Source organism: Serinus canaria, chromosome 2 (genome assembly GCF_022539315.1).
Source record: "Serinus canaria isolate serCan28SL12 chromosome 2, serCan2020, whole genome shotgun sequence".
Classification (NCBI taxonomy): Eukaryota; Metazoa; Chordata; class Aves; order Passeriformes; family Fringillidae; genus Serinus; species Serinus canaria.
Window position 1 is genome coordinate 126,352,387 of NC_066315.1, and position 21,516 is coordinate 126,373,902.

Below are 21,516 nucleotides of genomic sequence, written 5' to 3' on the forward strand. Positions count from 1 at the left end.
AGTTTTCCATCCTTATACTCCCATTTTTCTTCTCTATCTTTTTGTCAGATAAAACTTGTAAAATATCCAAGTCTCTCTGCTATTTGGTAGTGAAGAAATATTTGTAAAGACACTCTGGAAAATACAATGCTGATATCAGATACCTGTTAACTTATTGCTAATATGATGTCAGTACATGGGCAGCTATGGCCTTTGTTCTATATTTGTTATTTTTCCATATCACTCTGTTGAATTTACTTCCACTTTAACTGCCTTCTAGAGCAACCCCCTAGCTCTGCTCACTTAGTGGAATACCAAGCCATCCTTGTCTTCCATCTCAGCTTATGATATCCATCTGCTGCCAGTAATTCTCTCAATACATGAAGGTACTCTTAATCAGCTCCTCCTAGTAATATCTGCAAGTAAACAATAGGCACAAAGTGGGCAAGATATCTGTAGGAAGTTGGCAGCAAAAAGTAGCAAAAGGGGAAGGGTATGCAGATTTCATATTCTTTTCTTCATTTTGCTTACTTTACTCTCAGGCAGAATACCTGCATTAGTTGTACTGCTTGCTACAAATCCAGATGGTAAAGAGATGGGAAGAATAGGGGATGCTTGCCAGTTTTGTATGGGTGAGGTCAGGAAGGCCAAGATGCAGCTCAAGCTGAACTTAGCAAACGATGCAAAGGGAAATAAAAGGGTTGCTACAGGTGTGTCTGACAGAAAAAGAAGCTCAAAGAAAGCCCCATCCTGGAAACATTCAAGAGCAGCTTGCACAGGGCTCTGAGCAACCTAATGCAGTTAAAGATATCCCTGACCATGTTAGGGTGGTAGGACTCTTAAAAGGTCCTTTCCAACCCAAATTATTCCATGATTCTATGAGTCTGAGTTTATGATTCTTCATTATGGCTAAATTGCTGAGTGGAGCAGAGGGTGCGCTGAGCTCCTGCAGCATAATTTTTTTGTCCTGTTGACATCTATGGCAATAAATTAAGTTCCAGGTTAGAGAAAGGATGGGGACTGACAGCTCAGCCTCCTGTGTGGCTGGGAAGATGTATCAGCACAGGCCAGGGTGGCATAGTGCAGTTTCCTGAACACAGAACAGGCAATCAATTTCTGCTAATGGTTCAAAGCAGGGTGCTTTTGCAAAATCAGTTGCCTGGAAACATAGGACATAGGGCAAAAGATTTTGACAGTGAATCATCTTCATGGCTTCAACACCCTGGGCTCAAGCCGTGCTGGTTTTCAGCTGCTCTGTGGCTCTACCACACTGCTTTGGTAGAACAAAATAGGCTGTAACACAAACATGGGCACTAGGAAATAATCAGCCGGGAATGATTTCTGTGTGAAGTAGAGCCACAATATATATTTCTCACCCCTAAGTGCACTGTAGGGCACTGTCAGAGAAATGATGTGCTGTGGCTGAGCACAGGCATCAGAACAGTCCTGTGATGCCAGGGAGACCTGGGGGTAAATGACAGTGGCTTGAGCAGAGCTGAAGATGACAGCCATGTAGACAGAGCAATAGCATTGCTGAGGATGTGAACAGGGGTACAAGTAGCTTTCTGCACAAAGGGAACAGACACTCAGCATCCTTCAGCCAGAACAGGAATATTCACACTCTAACATCTACCAGGATATAAATAATCCCAATAAACTCCTAATAAATCCTGCATTGATAGACTGGAGGCTGTCAGCCTTTAAGTGGTGTGAGTTATATGCTTCTGCTGTTCTCTCTGTGAGAGCCAGCATGGCTGGGCAGTGCCTATGGGGAGCAAGGGAGGACAGAGCTAGTATTCAGACTCTCAAATAAATTAACCTAAAAAAACTCCTGAGATCTAATAGAGCAGTGCTGAATTCTTTTCTGTCAGGCCTTTTAGTTTCTCTGATTATTCTTTAGCTGCATTTCAAACCTTTCACTGCAATAATGGGGCATGGAAAGGGCATTTGTTCAGGTAGGTTTGTTCTTTTATTAGTTACTTTTTGATTTTAAGAAGAGAAAGTACTATGGAATCAAAAGATTCGAGTTCAGGTTTAACCACAAATATAGAACAGTTAAAATCAGAAATGCAATTAACAATTGCAGAATGCAGAGTACTGATATGGAACAAGGGAAGAAATCAGCAACTGGTGTGAAAGGATAATATCAACCTTTCTGCAACAGCTATGCCAGCAGAAAGCCCACAACAATTTTAGAATGCCATATGCCTCTTTTTTTCCTTTCTCCTTTCATATACCAACAGTTTACTTCTTTTTGTTTTCTTTCCCTTGCTTTCCATCTACTCTTCCTTTCCTTGCCGTTTCACTGCCATAACTAGAATTCACATGAGAATGATTTTACTTTGTACAGAAGTATTAAGGACAGCGATTTCTTCTCATTGCCTCCTTTTCCCCCTCCTCCCCCTCCAAATTTGCTTAATTACTTGTCCTAATTAAGTTTGAAAAAATTCTTTACTACGTTCCCAGATTTTCTGTGGTGTGATCACTTAACCTGTAAATTATAATTGAAGATTTGGTACCCATGCAGACTGGTTATTATAATTGGTACCTGCTACCTCCCTTTTAGCTTTCATTATATCTTTGCACTCAAGGAAGATAAGACAGTTACATTTTAGGAATAAACAGGATACAAAAAAAAAAATACATTAGCTTTTCAAGTGCTTATTGCTCTCATATAATATCGTTAACTATTAAAAAGAGAATCTGCTGAGTACCATCTGGGTATGGTAAGAATTAGACCAGAATTTGAAATTAAAAAATACTTCTGAGCACATTAGAAATGGACCAAAAATCAAACCAATGTTTGTAGGGTAAAAACAAGCTATGCTACCTGAAAACTTGACCTAATATCTTTTCAAAAGCAGTTCTGCCTTGCTGTTGCTTTTCTTTAAAAAGATAAGTGATGGATGGTAAAGGCCTACTTCAGTAACTTAGCTTCCTTGAAGTCTTCCATATAATGAAGAGAGCTGTGCAAGATCTGAGTTAAAGATTTTCTAGGAATGCCCTGCAAAGCAGAAAAAAATCAAAACAAATTGATCTGAGTTTGGTCTAGTAAGGAAAGGATGAAAATTGAAAGAAGGCTCTGAAACAGTCAAAATGGGCTGGTTGACAAACTCCATTAAAAGTGCCACTTCTTTTTCATAAAAATCATGCTCCTGTAAAAAGTGTCAGACATGAAAAATTAATCAAGTAATCTTCACACAATTTGGCTAAAGTTTTAATTGGTGAGCATTTAAGATTTTTTTTCCTTTCATTCACTCTGAACTTGGGTAAAAGGGTAGAAGAAAAGTGACTGAACTAGAAAATTATTTTAAGTTGTGATATTTTTTAATTACCAGCACATCACTGGTGCTGGGTAAAAATAGGAGCCCATTTTCATCTGCTATAAATGGCAGAAATCAATACAAATTGATGTTATTCTCTTGCCACCTCATAGTATGTAAAACCAAGACACAAGGATTTAATTTACAACATTTTTTGGTTTTGTCTTTGATTGCTTGGTGTACCTCTTGTGCATTACCATTTCATTCACAATAGCACTTAGATACCAGCTTAAAGGTTTTAAAATGTTATTGGCTTTGTACCTGTAACTTCATTGACATATCTGATTTAACTCCAAGCTTTTTTCTTTATCAAACCTAGCCTGACAATTTTGCTCTGCATTCTTATTCCTGAGGGTGTTTTACATTTCTGTCTGTATTCAGTCTTAGGAGATGCAGATTTGCCAATGGAATGGAGAGCTGCAGAGGCATTCTATTGCCCTTGCCAACACCTTGTTTCCAGCATCAAGTTTCTCTTATTTAGTTCTGCGCAGATTTAATTCAGATGGGGCTTTTCTTCCTTAGAATGAGAGAATCATAGAATCATTTATGCTGGAAAACATCAATAAGATCATCAAGTCCAACTGTTAATCCAGCATTTCCATTGAACCCTGTCCCTAAGAACAATGTCTTCCATCTTTTAAATAACTCCAGGGATCGTGACTCCACCACCTCCCTGGGCAGCCTGTTCCATTTTCATAAAATTAAAATGCAATACATAAAATACATAAAATGATAAAAGATGAATGAGAACTAAACTACTACAGATATGTAGTACTAATATGTACTGTTTCTATAAAAGAGAGATATAAATAAAATGTAGAAATACATTTCTGCCACTGCTATTGAGCAAGCCATTTAATCCTACTGGTGAAATAGTTCTTGGTTCCAGCACTAACTCTGCCCTGTGGCTGTCTTGTGTGATGTATTCACAGGCTAGAGCAGCTTTCCCAGTGCAATGATAACAGAGACATTCTGCAACTCATCCAGCAGAGCCCAGCAAAGCAGTACTATGTTCTCCCTTCCACATTTCCTTTTCTATGCAGCTATTCTCCCTTCCTAGGGACCTTGTAAGGAAGCTACCTGTTTGTCCTACTATTCCTGTCTTGGTTTCCTAATTCCTCCTTGCCCTGATGTCTATCAGTTATGGCATCATTCTCTATCCATCTGTATTTCAGCCCTCCTCTCCCCTTTCACCCAGTCCTGTTTATAAGCTCTGTGGGATGTGGAAGTTCACGGTTTGCACAAAGCATTGCACTTGTGATTGTTGCAAGCCTATTGTTTATAATGCAGGCAGTCTTCTTAAGCTATTTGCAAATTGAAAAATCACTGTGTCGTTGCATATTCACAAACCTTCAGCTAAAAAGCATCCCTGACTGTTGTTGTAAGCATCAATTCACACCAGGGACATAAGAAATCACCTTGATGAAGAAAATTGTTTCCACTGGTGATCATGTTGCTTTAAAAGGACAGAGACCCTGTTCTATCACAGAACATAGACATATTATGGACACACTGTCTAGATTAATTTCAAGCTGTGATAGTATAGACTGTGTCAAGCTTTTCACAATGGGTAATGTGCTAAAAAAATAAGAATCAGAGTGAGGAGTGAAATCTGCTGAATATTTTATTTTAGCTGTTTTTACCTAAGGAGCAGCCACGTCCCGCAATGCTGTGGAGGGAGCTCTCCTACAACCACTGGGCACAGAGTGGAAAGTTCCCTTTGCAAACCAGGGAGGGCCACTCCTGGGACCAGATGAAAGAGAAGTAATGACAGCCTGGAGAGGTGGGAGGGGAAAAGCCCAACTGCCAGGGAAGAAGGAGACATGGGGCTAGCAGGTCCCCACAAGTGAGCCACAGAGCCATACCTGCCCTTGTTGGAAATGGGTAGCCATCCCAGTCCAGATGAGAGCATTCAGAATGGATTTACATTCTAAGAAGAGCCATGTTATTTAAAATTAATTAAAATACTAAGCAATGAAGGTGGAGTTGTGCTAATAAATGGTAAAAAGTGGCTGAGAAAGGCCTGATATCCACTTGTCTACGGTACAGTTTCCTTCAGAAAGAAGTAGGCTGCCAGGTCATGGAGCTTGGTTTACTGATTGTATTGATGCTAACTTACTCAACTAATTAAAATCCTCATTAGTGAACTTAACTGAAAGTCTGCTATTTTCAGGTCAGGCTTCTGCCTGCATTCATTTGTCTGATCCTGGGGTTAAAGCACATGGACTCAATAGCAGAAAATAGCTCTTCCCAGCTACCTCGCTCTCTTCTGGTGCGTCCTTGACAAGGCACTTGATCTGTTTGACTTTCTTTGCCAGGTTGTAAATGTGAAGGCAAGAACTTCCCACTTGTCAGACACACAGAAGCTAATTTCTTAGCCTTTTAAAAATAAGGTGTCTGATAAAAAGGTATCCGTTGTATTTACTCCGTTACTGACACTAGTCTGAGCAGTGTGTAAGCATAAAGAGGGTGACTGGCTAAGTCCCCTGGAGATTTTGTGTTGCAGCAGACCTTAAGCTGTTTACACACAAGTTGCAACAGAACTCTGAAAACCTGTGACTGAGACACCCAGCAGCAATGTTGTTGTGTGCAGGTAATACAGACTAGCTTGGTTAAACAGGGAGAGTGAAGGATTTGCATACAGAGGTGTGCAAGATGAACATTGTTGAAAGACAAGGACTGAGTCATCAGCTTCCCCTAAGGATGCTGATGAAATAAGTTTTCTGTGGCTTACTATGTCTTTAAAGGTCTGAGAAACCTTCTGTTCTTGAGGTAATCAAGTCACAGTACAGTGTGGCTGCAGTGCACTTCAAGATTTCTGCCTTTAAACAGATTATTCTGAGCCACATATACTAAATTCAACTGCCAAGATTCATGCTGATTAAAATAAATGAATGCCTGCTAAAGCTGAATGTAGCTACATAAAATAGAAATGGTACACTGGAGTTTATGCCCTCTACCTCCTCCTCACTGTCTCATGAACAAAGATTAAACTGAGTCTGAGAGCATTTGAAAAATTTGTTTCTGTGGTGAAAATCTTACCCTTTTATCTTGTCACCAAGGATGTTTTGCAATTTGTTTCACCTATATTTGAATGTGTAGTCTACAGCTGCAAACACAAAAACCAAAATAGAGAAGGAATCTTTCCTTATTTTTTAAATACTGTATGTCTATAATGTACAACATCCCTTTAAACATTGCTGAATAATACTTCATTTTCTACTTTGGAATTATTATTTATTATTAATTAATTAATAATGGTAAAATGCAAGTGTAAATTGCGTTTCTCTGGAAAATAAATTTTAAACAGTTGCTCTAATGGAGAATTGCATAGTACTCTCAGCTAATAACAAAACTACATGCTTTCTGTTTTATAAACATGGGAAAAAAAGCTCTTTTCAAGATGACAAATCCTAATACTTTATAAGCTTATAAGAGGTCATCTGGAATGAAACCATTTTTCTACATCCCATGTAATATATAATGACCCAGACATATTCTGAAAAATTATTTTGTATTCTGAATGATGATTTTATAGACCAAAGAGAAATATCACTCAGAGAGGTGATGGCTTTTGAGCACGGTGGTGACTGGGGGCAAGTGTGAGAGGACCCTCGAAAGTGTCAGCCTGGGAGGGAGAACCTCTGCAGGTATGTTCTAAGGAACTGCTTGTTTTCAGATATTTAGTCTTCCACAAAGCACCAAGAATTTATCTCACATTATACTTTCTATTGAACATACACGATTACAAATTGCTTTCCATAATATATGTCTCTACTGGGAAGGAATGACACAATTCTGGTAGAGCCAGCTGGAAGGTATAGAAAACACTGTGGGAAGTTTTGACATGAAAGAAGACAATTTTAAAATAAAATGTTTCTGCTCAATATTTTAAAATCAGACTATGAAGTACAGGTCAAAGAGCCTTTATCCTTAAATTAGTATCCTGTAAATGCTGAAAACACCAGCACACGATGCCACTACTAAAACCTCAGGCTTTTTCATGTTTCCTGTGATTTTGTAGGATGAAAAAAAAAAGGAAAGGCATTTTGGAAACATATTTTCCTAGCTGCAAATCAGACAGTTGCACAGTATGAATTGCTTTGGAAGTGTCTGCTTTTTAGTGAGAAGCAGAGAAACAACTTCAAGTTCGGGAAGCACTGGGGATCGAGAACTGCTGCAATGCTCTATGCTTCTTTTTTACTATTATTATTTTCCCATGGAGAAGTGCTACTTTTATCTCCCCAAAACTCATGGCCTGCCTGAATGTCATCCCTCCTTTCCACTCTTTTTAACCAATGAACCCTTAGAAAAAATTCTGCCCCAACTGCAAGTTCCTCAGATCCTTCTCTCAGATGGGACACAGTGAGAACATTTTCCCTGCCCTTTGCCAAATAATTACAAGCTCTTTTCCCTTGTGCTCCACTAAGAAATATGATGCTTTGTGGAAGTTTTCCTGAAAAGCACTGTCATCTCCAAACCCTGAAGAATTACAGGTACTCATAGCACCACTTCAGTACATTTTCTAATGTCTAATACTAATACTAAATAATATTGCTACTATTATTTGCCATAATACTCATGTTATAAACATCACAAAAGCCAATTACCCACCTATACTGTGTTTTTGATGAAACTCTAGACTTCCCTCTTCGGGAACACTTGGTCATGTAGGGACAGAACACATGACTGCAGCTTCGGGAAGCAATATTTGGCTGAAAGATATCATGAGACAGCTTTATGGGAACCTAGGGAGAAGTGGACTGTAAATCACTACCCAAATTGAGAAGGCACAGTTGTCTGGTTATTTAGACACAGATTGGATTCCCTACAGTGAACAGAACAGTGTAGGCTATTCACTTGTACTGTATGGATGCAATATTTCAGTGCTGTCACCAAGAAAGACCATTGGTAGCAAAAGTGAAAAGGGTTGATAACAAATGTTAACAAGGCTCATACACACTGATCATCATGTTGCACTCCTTCTTAAACAAAAAGATTTAGAGAAAAGGTTAAATGTAACACTAGAAGCAAATCCTTCCCCATGGAGTGATTCATAAATGTTGTTTTAACTACAGTGCAACCAACATTCTTGACAAATGATGACACAGACTCTACAAAAGCTAATCTTAACATCATTTATCTCCCTTTTTTATGATGTTAGGACTTATTTTTTAAAAAGCAAGGGCTTATTATTATCAATAATATGCATTTCTATTAATAATATATTTAATTAGCCTGACTGCTACAAGTAGAAAAACAGGTCCAACTGTTGGACATGCACAGTGTTGAAATAGCATAGTGGTATCAGATCATCAAGCCCTTGTACATCCTTCCCACTTGCAATTGCATGTGTTGGAACACACATACAAACATTGAAAGATGTGTTAGAAAACAATCCTTTTTTGAAATCGGGCTCTCCAGATCCTCCCTTCCGATTGCACAGGCCCCAGCCTCACTAAACCCACTAGGAGAGGCAAGTTGCCTGTGGCAAAAACAAACTAAATGTACTTAGGCCCTTCACAAGAACAAAACTTGACCAAGATGTCTCGACCTCCAGCACAACAAATATGCTTTAACAGAGAGCAATCAAAGCTGATGCCTGTAATTCTGGGACCCTTTATCGTGCATTAAGGGCTCTCAGAGTAACTATGCAGGTGCAACTAAGCAACTACTGGGCAGCTGAAAGAAAGAATATACACAAGTAAAGGACAGAAGTTCCCCAGTTATCAGGGAGAGAGTATTTCTCAGAAGATGAGCACTGCGTTTTGAATATCTTAGGCCAGATCCTTGAGGACTCCTACAACATTTTCCAAAGCAAATCTTGTGTTCTTTCAAAAATCTGCTGGATATCAAAACCCATGAGTTCAGAGTCAGTGCTTCTGGGAGAGAAAAACCTCCCCACCTTCCCCTTGATGTATCTCTTCCTCAGACTCTTCTTTCTCTTACTGTTCCTTCCTTTAATTTTCCCTTTCTTTTTGAGATGGTCTGAGCACAACTAACCTGATAAGACAATGTGCTCAACTTGTACTTAGCTTCTATTTCAGACCTGAAAAAGGATTCACATGCCCAAAAACTCATCTAATTTTGCCAGTGGTACAAGCTGGTCTAATAAAAGATACTGCTTTCAGCAAGAAAATCTGTCTTGATTATGTCTTTAGGCTGTCATAACAACAGCATCACCATCATTATTTTTCATGTGACACAGTCAATCAGTAGATATTTTCTCTCTTTCCATAAGTGATCCATGAAGCTAAAATAAACCAGGCACTGGGTTTTGGTTTTTTTAGATTGATGGCTCAGAGAAAGAAGAAGAGAGAACTACAAATAGTACTCCAACCAGGAGAGCCATAATTCAGACAGAAAGTGTGTGTGGGAAAGGAAGGGGCAGAGATGGGGGAACTTGTGGTTTCAGAAGACATTTACAAACACCTGAATTAAAAAAATAAATTCAGAACCACAGTATGGGGATAACAGACAGTTATGTTCAACCAATGATATCTAAAGGTCAAAGAAACTCATGAATCAATATTATTTGTGGGAAACTTATAATGTTGAATTAAACTGACTGTTACTCTTAATCAAACACTGAGGTTGAATACTTCTGGCTCCAGATTTCTTTTTATTTCTTTTAAAGACTCACATCTGTTAGAAGTGTCATTTTGAGAAGAAGCAGACGAGAAAAAAAAAAAAAAACAGATGTAACAACAGAAGGAGATAATTTGCCAAACAAATACAGGGCTGAATACAAGCACAGAGTGAAAAAGGACATAAGCAAAATAAGGCATCAGGAGTGTTTGAATAAGCACACTGAGGAAAAGGAAAATGGAGAAAATAAAAGAGATGCAAATATTTTACTAGATGTCCAAAAAGGCAAAAAATTGGTGACTCTTGGAAACATGATGTAGATCAAAAGTACCTGTGAAGAGACAGAGGGGAATGATACACAGCTTGATCAACAAGAGAGGAAGGTGAGTCCTGTGACAGCATTGTAGCCTCCATAAAAGACCATACAGAAAAAAGAAACAGAACCAATAGCTTTACTAATTATGCATCAGAAACAGAAATTCAAGAAAGCTGATTTTTGTGCACTGTTTTCACATAATTTCTGTTATAAAATGTTAACATTTAATGTCAAGCTACAGCATTTATTATAAAACTCAGCTTCTAAATGTGACAACTGCTTCATATATTCAGATTAGTTTACTTTATTAAGTGCCTGGTCTGCTAAATGTAAAGCAAACATTGTCACATCAATCTTTTTCATTGACTACTGTACTGCTTTCAGGGAGTAACAGCAACTTGCTTCCAAGTACGTATTTCCTTGAAAAAGATGTCTATTTAAAGAAATGAGTGGGGAGATCTTCACATATATTTTCAGACTTCCAGCTTGGATCCATCAGAGTTTTAGTCATATAATCATTCTTCAGCCTTCTCTAAGGACAGTCATAACAACCAGACCAATCTGAATTTCAGGATAAGAATTTATCTCTACTATCTCTACTGAGCATCATCTTCTACCCAGGTGCAACTACACTCAATTGTCAGTGTTAAAAAACATGGATAAGTCAAGAATGCCTGTTACAGTGCTCCCCTCCATAAAGACATGGAATTCTTAACAAAAGCTCTGAGATGTGCCTTACCTATTGTATCTAATTTGTGCTCTTCCTTAGGGTATTTGAGACATAAGTCCTGAACTCCCCAATACCATCTGAGCAGCAGAAAGAATGTTTTGAAAAAGACAAAACTGAGCTGGGCAGTGAGAACATAGTATGGTGACAAAATTTTCTGCATTAGTTTTCCTCTGCAAGATAATGCTCCTCCTGTTGTTGTTCTTAATTTGAACTATGAGGAGCTTACTTTCTTTTCTCATTCATATTTCAAAATACAAATCATGCTTACTAACTCTCTTGCATCCCATTTACTTTTCAAAAGATTACATTTTTCCTGTTAAAAAAAAAAAACAAACCAAAACAAAAAAACACCACATAAAAAACATACAAAATACCTCAACCTTAATGTCACAAGTCCAATTATCCCAGGGCTTGGATAATCATCAGGAAAGGTCCTGCTGAAATGTACAGAACTGAGCTAACCACAACAGTAGGTTAATACAAACTACTCATGTTTTTTTTTTCTCAAGAGGCCCAACAATTGCTAGAGTTACAGGCATGTTGCAGAAAAACATCTAATTTCCTAAAATAATGTTGTTATTTCTTGCATTCTGGTCTTCCCCTACTAAGTGTCTGATTACGTGAGTATTTTCCATAAGAACTCCTGTTGGGTTTTCTGGTCATGCTTTTAATTTTCTGTTCATGTAATCATATTAATGAATTACTTGGACAGCAGCTTTCCTTCTCAAGAATGAGGTGTCAACTGAGTTCATTTGTAATCTGAAATATGTGCACCTAGCAACCAAGCTTAAAAAACGCTGTTCAAATTCCAAACTGTGGATTCATTACTTCCAGAATTCAACAACCATATCAGCTTATTATAGAAGTGGAAAGTCTGATTGTATGATGTCAATTTAAAAACTATTTTGGTAAATTTTGTATTCAAATTCAGACAATTTTTTATCAGCTTTTCACTTTAAGTACTCTCAAAAAAAAAAAAAAGAAAAAAGAAAAGAAAAAAACAAGAACAAAACAATATTTTGTTTTTTAGTATCTCTGTTAACACTGAATATCTACATGTTAGACAGTCTTGTAATTTAATATTTATAGAAATGTAAGTAAAATTTAATAATTCTGCCAATAAGTAAACTTTATACTATGCAGCATTTATTTTTATAATAATTTCTATCTTTAAACTGTGACAAATGACCAAAATAATTCCAGTCAGGCGAGATGGTAAAATCCTTTACTACCTAAAACTCATTTCATGTATGAGCTCTTTCTTGACTGACACACATTAAAGTAATGAATGTACAAGAGAATTTGTCCTTGCTCATTGAATTGCTCATTTGTGTAAGACTACTGTGCTTAAGTAAGGCTGCCTAGCCACAATAGTGAATACCCTGTTTATAAAACAAAAAAAAAAAACAGATGTAGGTTTTGGGGTTTTTTGCAAGTAGTGTCTGTTCAAACTAATAATGTGGCCTCTGGTGAAAAGACCATTACAATAAGTCTGTGATTTGCAGTGCAAATTTACTGCAAATACAAGAGAGAGGAAAAAAAGTAGCCTCCAGTGGAACATATCCTTGCTCTCAAAATTCATCACTTTCTGTTCTAAACTGAATTATTAGTAATACTTGCAGAAGAGACTTCTAAAGTACAGTTTTCCTACCTTCACTTTGATGAATTTGTTGGCATGGACAGGAGTCTTACATAAAAATAAGGCTTGTGTACTAAAATCAGAAAAAAATTGCACCACCAGCATATTTAGGTGTTAGCATATGCACAGTTGCCATCCCATTCCTGTTTCAAACCATGAGCAAACCTTGCAACAATGCTTTCAGCAATTAGATTATATTTCTTATTTGAAAATAACTTATGATTTGGTCTGTTGATGGGTGCAGACAGTTCACCATTATGGGGTTCCTACCTGGCCGTGACTTTTTCACTAGATTAGTGTTGTACTTCTGCTAATAAAATCCTCTGGAGAGCAGGGCTTAGACACAGTCATTTATCCAACTATTCTGCTATTAAAATCTTGCCACACAGACTACAAGAGCAAACACATACCTGCCTATCTGGAAATAGCATTTTATTTTTCTACAGAGATGCTTTGTGCAATATCCATGTTTGGGGCTTTCCCCATCATGTTTGGCAAAGCATTAAAACTGAGAATCAGTAAAATAATATTTTAAGTTTAATAGAAAAAAAACCTAGGAATATAGGAACATAGTCAAATATTGTAATTTCAGCAAGGACATCTTGTGCAAGCATACAAGCACTTTTAAAAAAAGTAAAACTCATGAGGCCAATAAAGCTGATAAGATGGAGAATCCTTGCAAAATGTAGTTGCTCAGGCTAGCAAATCTGATATGGACTTAGTTCTTATAGCACTGCTCATTTTACACAAATAAATGAAGTTCTGGCAATATTATTCACCTAGCCAAGACTTTCCACCTCCAGCCCATGCTTTGTGTCATGTACCCTTACCATCTGATTGAATAAACAGTTTAAGTTATATATTAGTGGTAGTGAATTTTGGTATGAAACTATAATTTACCACTAAAATGAGCTTGAATGTAACTTTTTCCCTATTGATCTCTGCTCCAATTTGATAGCTCTTTTCAGCAGATGGCATTTTTAGAAAACAACCAGATTCCAACTGTTTCTACCAAAAAGAAGGTCTGGATTCAAGGGGGAAAAAAAAAAGGTTTGGCTAAATACCAGTCACTACCAATTCCAGATCTGGTAATTTAAGCTGAACTCTTGTCTTGGATGAAACAGCAAATTGATTCACAGGCAAGAAAGAATTCTCACAAATCCCGGCTCCCCAGCTGGCTGTTAGCTACTAAAATAGGGTCAGTGGTTTGGTGAATGGTTCTCCACAGCAGGGAAAGGGAAGTAAAATGAGAAAGATTTATATAATTTTTTTAGCAAAAGACTTAGTTAAAAACCCCTGGAATTTAACATAAGGAGGAATAATGGCTGGAGCAAAGTATGCTACAATTTATTTGTAAATCACATTAGACAAATGTGCGTGTGGTAGTCATGTGAACCTATTTAATAACAAGTGTTTACACACTGAAAACACAGGTGTGATGATTGATACCAGGAAACTGAAGGATTTAACAGTGTAATAAAAAGTACACAAAATACAGATGACGATGTATGTTCTGCAGTAACAACTCCACTGCAAGTAAGATGCTTCAATACGTGCCAGAAACCTTGGAAATTAACAAAGTGTCCTCTGCATAAAAATTACCTATTCATTTTGCAATAATTGTTCTGTGCTTATTTTGCTACAGAAATTAATTGAGCATTTAATTATATGAAGTGTTAAAATGCTATATTTAGAGAGAACACTATTTTTACTGGCAATTTGAGCAGCATGTATTATCGGTTTTCTCTTTCTGGGCTAAACACTACCTTACTTACAAGGTGAATGAGTGGTACTTGCAGACCTGACAGTTAAACAGCCCTGTGATCACAAGATCAGAGATTTTCCAGTTATTTGAGTCACATTAGTAACAGCTCAGCTAATTAGCAATTTTAAAAGGATCAACTCACTAGCAAATTAAAAGAAGTATCTGTATACAAAGAGAGATTGTTCTATTTGGCTCCAGTCTTGATAGTAATAAATAAAAGCATCTATTGTGTGAAAGCAGGGAAATGTCTCATCTGTAGTGATGGGGATTCATTTTGGATGACACAGCCGCAGTTTCTATTTTTTCAGTGTTTTGTGGGGTATGTTTTGGTTTCTGCTTATTGAGAGTGAAATTTAAGGTCAGAGGCTAAATGATGTCAAAATGCCTTCCAATCATTTGATGTGACAAGGCAGCTGAGCTGTTCAGGATGTGTCCCGAACGCCACAAATATGAGGCAATGTTTAAGGGCACGCTGTTGGTGGACTTACTGTTTCTTCTTGTAGATAATATTTCAAAAGTAAAGTTAACAAGGGCATCTTTGAAAATACTGCCATACTCCTCTAAAAGTGGAAATGCTTTTATACTATAACAAAGAGAGTGCAATAGAAAAAGTGATTCTAGAGGCATTGGCTGAATGCCCCATTGCACCAAGCACTGTGATGTCTTTTATGGATGCTATGAAACATTTCAGTTTGCCTTGGATTAGGACACTGGCAGTACAGAGCATGTGATCCCAGCCTCAGCAAAGCATTCTTTCTCTTTGGGATACAGCTATGGAGTGATTTTTCCTAGGAGATTAGATGAATTTAGCCTAGGCATCTGCAATACTTTTTTCTTTCACATAATGGAAAGCTTTTAATCAGAAATGCGACACAAGCTAGTTACAGGAGCCCTCTTGGTTTTCTCAAAGCAAAAGCAAAGACATCAAACAAAATAAAAAACTCCAGTGACCTTAAACTAGTACCCTAAATATACAGCAGAGACCTCTTATTACTGGGAGAAAACAAGGAACCACATGTTCAAATAAGACGTTGTTACTGCAAGTTTAAAAAGTATTCTAAAGCAAGCTACTTGCTTAACATAACATTATACTTTTATCACAACTGAAAAAAAAAAGTTTAAATTACTTCAGAATTGCTAGTCTGTTTATATCAGGAGTACTATGAACACAGTGCCCTGAACTTCCAGGGGACTAGGTATTAGTATTAGGTATTAGGCACTATGGAAAGAATAGACGGCCAAAGCCACAGGGCTTTAGTCTGTGACTATGAAGTCAATAGATTTTGTAAGTGAATGCCATGACAGGATGCCTAGACTACAACTCAGCACTTTCTGAGAGGAAGATTATGAAAATACATTGCTTTTAATGTGTTAAAAGCTCTAGTGGTCTTTCATGCAAAAAGTGCTGTCATGATCTGTCATCTTCTGAGATAAAGCTTTTCTGTCATTGTTTTATACTGAGCACAGTAGCCCACTGCTGCCATAAGTAACATCACACCCAAAAAGGTAAAATTTTGGCCGGTGGATATCCAAGGATTGATTTTAAACTTTCCAGAAAGAGTCTAAGCACAAATTAAAAGAGTCCTGTAGATTTTGATTATAGTTTAAATGATATACAGTTATATATATTCTGCTAAGATAATTTCTTATAGTGATGGAGTTTTGTTGTTCTCAGCTGAAGCATTTCTAAACAATATGTTAGATAAATCACAACAAACAAAAGCAAATAAAGGAAAGGTATTAGCACAAAGAAAAGTCCTGTAGGGAAAGTAAGTTTAATACAAGCAACCTAAACACTAATGTTCATACGCTGAACATATGGTGGTCTGAGGCATGAAGTGTTGGAGAATGGGTTTGGAGAAATTGAAATGGTTTTAAAGCAAGAGAAGAAGGAAAGTATATCTGATATTTAAAATAGAAACAGTGTCATAAGTATCTTCAAGTATTTAACCCAAAGTCATGAACAGCTGTAGCTAAGTGGATTTTTTAAAATTAAGAACATAATTGAAGAGTGAAAAAACACTAGTGCATATCAGAAAAAGCAAAATTACATCATAATCATATAATAAAAATGCAATCAAGAAACTAAAGGCAACCAGAAAAAATCTGGTTTTCGTACTAAAAATTATCAAAAGAAATATTTTTAATTGTAACTAGTGACCCATACTCAGGGGAAAAAAAATCACAAAAACTAAATTCTAAATATATAAAGTATTGTTTTTCTCCTTCTCTTGTCTCTAGTTTATTTTACACCACCTTTACAATGTAGAATTTACAAGCATGAGCACGTCAAGGACACAAAAGGACAAGTGCAAATAAAGAGACTCTACACTATTTTGCTAAAAATCCTTTGCTAATTTATCAATGCCTCTGCATGCCAGAAGAGTTGCATAGGTCAACACTAAATAGGAAAGATGATGATTTCCCAAAGCCATCCGATACAGCTGTGGCAAGCAGACCTGACCGGCTCCAGCTGATGCAGGCTGCACACCAAACTGGGCTCTGCAGGCAGCAGCCAGAAATCATTCCTAATTCCAGTTCCAAGTGGGTTACTAGAGTCTCATATCTTCCTTACCCTGACAGATCAGTGTAAAATTAGCAAGCTGAAATTCTGTCCTAAAGTCCCTAGAGTTACTGAAAATTTAAAACAGTATCTTCACTTTCATCTGAATATGTGACAGCAAAATTGAAATGCATCTAACACACGGTTTTCCAAAGATGAGGTCCCCAATACTGATCACTCAGCAGTGCGGGTGCATCAGGGCTAAGTATTCAGATCCCACATTCCCAAGTAGTTCGGCTGAATGTGTACTGAAACGCTAAATGCTCGCAATTGTTTTCTGTAATACGCAAGGGCCAGTTGGCTGGCATGTAGAACAGTTAAGCCTTTATTGTTGCTAGACTTAACATTTTCAGCAAGGTTGAATAAAGCTATTATCAGTGAGACTTCCATCTGTTGTTTCAGGAATATAGCATGGGGCTTTTTAAGCAAATGCAGAGACCTATGTGCATTACTGAGGCTGGGCCCAAAACAAAGGTGCCAGAAACACTAAGCCACTTAAGAACAAGCCAAATTAGGGGTCTGGTCTGCTCCTGAACCAATTGTTCACAGCAACTTGTCTCCATAGATTTTCATGCAATGCCAGCTAGGAGGTCGATGACTTTATTTCTATCAGGCATTCATCAAAGAAAATTCATTGAAGATGCAAATCAGTACATCTGATTTGCAAATATACCAGGAAAGTATATTTGACCACTGAGATAAATACTTCAGGGGGGTATAATAGCATCTGCTTTTACCTGGTACTGAACACTGCTTATTTATTTAAAATATAATAATAAATATGCCTTTATATTGTAATATTCTCAATTATTACAATCCAGACTACAGTATAAGAGCACTGCATACTCTAGAAATAAAGTAAAAACATATTACTTTTCTCTCAGATTCTGTAGAATTGAATACAGGAGTGACAAAAAAAAAAAAAGGAGTGATGAAGATCATCCTGTAAGAACTAGAAAAATAGAAATATTTGTTGTAAACACTTTAAAACATTATTATAAAATAGCCCTTAGATTTTATTTCCCTACTTTTCTCCTCAAAGTAATTGCTATTGTTTTTCTTCAGACATGGCTAAGATGAAGCAAGTCTTACTGCTGAGTTCAGGTAATGCATCCTGGTTCAGTTGGATGGTTTGGATTCTCTTATCTACTTTCATCATCACTGTGTTACTCATGCAGATTTAATGAAAAAATCAGATAGCCTGTTCAGGGTGGTTGCTTATACCTCTTTCACTTCTTCTACAACTGAAGACTCCCTAACTCCAAAAAAAGTACACACGTTTCAGCTGTGAAATGTGTAGGAGGTGGCCAAGTGTTTAACTTTGTTTTACAGCTTGCTGGGAAAAAAAAAAAAAAAAAGATGTGTAGTGGCAAAGCTGCTAATTTTGTCAGACAGAAATACTCCTCGAGGAATTAATGTCCTTATATAATACTGATCTTGAAGTATCTAAAGAGCAGTTTCTTTAAAGCTTTCTTTTGGAATTCATCACAGCTATTACAGGCGGTCTGTAACATGATCAGTCATCTGCTTCAGAAACAGGTGAGCTTAGCAAACATTTCCTACTATTCCATTATATCAAGGAGTTTGGCTCAATGGCCCTAATGGGTTCCTTCCAACTCAGTATATTCTATGTTTTTGTCCTTCATCGTATGGGTTTTCTAGTTTAAAAGCATTTGCCGCTCCTCACCTTTGGTACTAAAAGCCCTTTGGTATAAAAAACCATAACAATATTGGGTCAGGTAATTTGCTTGGTTTTAACATGTTGTTTTGAAACATGAAGAATTCAAAATACAGTTTTTAAGATAAAATTTTATAAAATTAAATTCAAATATTTAAAAAAACATATCTATATGACACCACATCAGATGTACTCATTACTTAATCACACACACACACACACACACACACACACACACACACACACACACACACACATATATATATATATATATATATATGAATCATCTTTTAGAAACTGTGATGGAAAATTTGACTCTGTAAATCTAGGAAGGGAAACTGAAAATATTTGGATCCAAATTTTGATATTTCCTAAGGAGCAAAGCCACATAAAAAAATATGGCTCTTAACATTTTACACCAAGAGGTCTGTGTTTATTCTCAAAATGTGTCCTTGAAATTGTATTTCACTCTGCATTTCCTCTAACACAAAGAGGAACAACTGCATTGGAATCCATCACATCTTATGCAAACTGCTGCTGAATTTGCAGCAATGAGAGAGGAATAATCACACATTCAGGCAAATTATCCTTTAGCCCATGTACAAGGAAATCAGAGAAAGAGAGAGAAAAAAAATTTTGGAATAATCCATTTACTCTCAGACAGAAAAACATATAGTAAGGTCTTATTTATTTCTGTGCCTCAAATTGCTCCTTAAAAATGCCCATCTAGTACAATATATACTTTCTTTAGAAAAACAAACAATCCACGAGTACAGTTATTACTGGCAAATGCTTCCAAAAATTTTGCCAAGTAACCACCCAAGACAAACACCATTCTATCCTCAAGATCGTGTAAACCAAATGCAAGCTGCACACCATTCCTGCGGTCTGCAAAAACAAGACAATGCAGAACAACAGACTGGGTTACAAAAGAATGGGAAAAGTTATGGCTAGGCAGGCTTACAAGAGGCTTGAAAATATATTTGGTACAAAATATAAGCAAAAAGTCCTGTTGTTGTTTCTAGAGCTTTCTGCAATACTTGTCAATGGGCTGGTTTGCTTTTTGGGCTGGATTTTGTTACTCTTTTGGACACCTATGTGTAGTTAAAGCACACAGAGAGGCACATGCATGATAACACCTTTTTGGTTTCCTCTCCTGTAACCAGCAGTCTCTGCTTTCCACCTACCTACCTCATTACAGACTGGTCATACCTAATTCCACTCAAGTTCCAAGGTCTGAGCAGTCTTATTCCTTTTAAAGACAGAAAGCAGTTAATAGATGAGACAATTAAAACAGTGTGACTTAAAATAATGAGGCACGTTCATATGAACTGCAAAGTGTGGTTGAAGTGTTGTTGCTATGGAGGTGCAGCTATAACCAAGCTGTCAGTGGGCACTGGGCTCCTAGAATACAGAAATCTAACATTCAAAGACAGAAAAATTTTTGTATGGCTGTTCTTTTGTTTCCTTTGGTGCCTAATGAAAGGAAAGGCAGAAAGTTTGTAATAAGCATATGGTGGGTGTTAGATATTGTGAGAAGGGACTTGCCTTAATTTTCAACTCCCATTCTGTGACAAAGCTGCAAATCACTAACCATAGAGGGGAAAAAATCCAACATTTGTCACTTTTAATTATTATAGGTCAACTTTAGGAAATGAGTGTATTAGAAAAAACAGGGACTAGCATTTTGATTATCATGTGGCAGAATCATAAAAGTACTGACGTAAAATGTCACTAAATGTGACGTAAAATGTCACTAAATGTCACTTTATGTAGCAGTCAATGTCACTAAAAGTGACATTGACTGCTACATAAAGTTTAGTGAAATTCCAAATCAGCAGTAACTGTCATTTTCACCAAAATATTTTCATCATCTCCTATTTTCTGGGTTTGTTTTCATTCCCACTTAATGAATTTGGTTTACTGCATAAGGTGAAAGGCCTAATCAGGAACAAGGCTCCAGGACAGCAGTGCCCACCCAAACACACACTGCTCTCCTAAGAACCAAATTAGAAATAAAATATTACAAATAGACCTTGCAGATAATAGGAAAAGCAGGAAAGGAAAAAAACAGCTGTTACTCTATGACCCAGTAAGTAATTGCATTGTCCAGTTCAGTAAATGAAAGTCTTTATTTTCCTTTTTAATTAAATATCTTTAAGAGCTATTTTTGAATGCTCCATCTCTCACTACTTGATAACCTCTCTCCCATAATCTCCTTCACTCCCAACTTGGGCAGTACAATCCATGTGTGATTTAAAGAAATGTGTAAAGTAGAAAAAAGCAATAGGATATTTATGACAAGTGGGTTTTGAATAGATTAAAGGAGGGAGGAATGCAGAAGCCACAACAAGAACCCTTCAGTAGGCTGGAGCACAGTAAATTCAACCTACAGTAACTGAATAATTTCAGCTCTTTCAACCCCTGAGGTTTTGTCCTTGTTTTGAAAACTATTGTTATCATTCTTTATAATATTCTTCAAATCCCTCGGGCCTTTGTATATGCCAGCCTTGACCAGTTTGCTTGGCACACAATCTTCTCCTCACACTCTTCAAACATCCATGCAAGTACACAAAGCTTCCCCACGGATTTGGCACTATCCCTAAGAGATGCAACCTGACTTTCATAACGGGCAGCTTGGGCAATGGCTGGGAACAATCTGTGTTTCAAAACAGAAGAACTGAGAAACGTGAAACTAACATGAATACAAATGCAGTTTTTGACACTTTTAGAACTATGTTACCCTTTTTCCAACATCTCCTATGACATCTCAGTTCCCTACAAAGAGTGCCCTACTGGCTGAGAAGGCAGCACAACACATCCACTGGAAACTGTCAGGAACAAACTGTGCATTCTCATGTTTACAAAAAAAATGCTGTTAGTAACACAGAGTTACATTTAAAAGAAAGCAAAGCAAAACAATAGAGATAGGCCC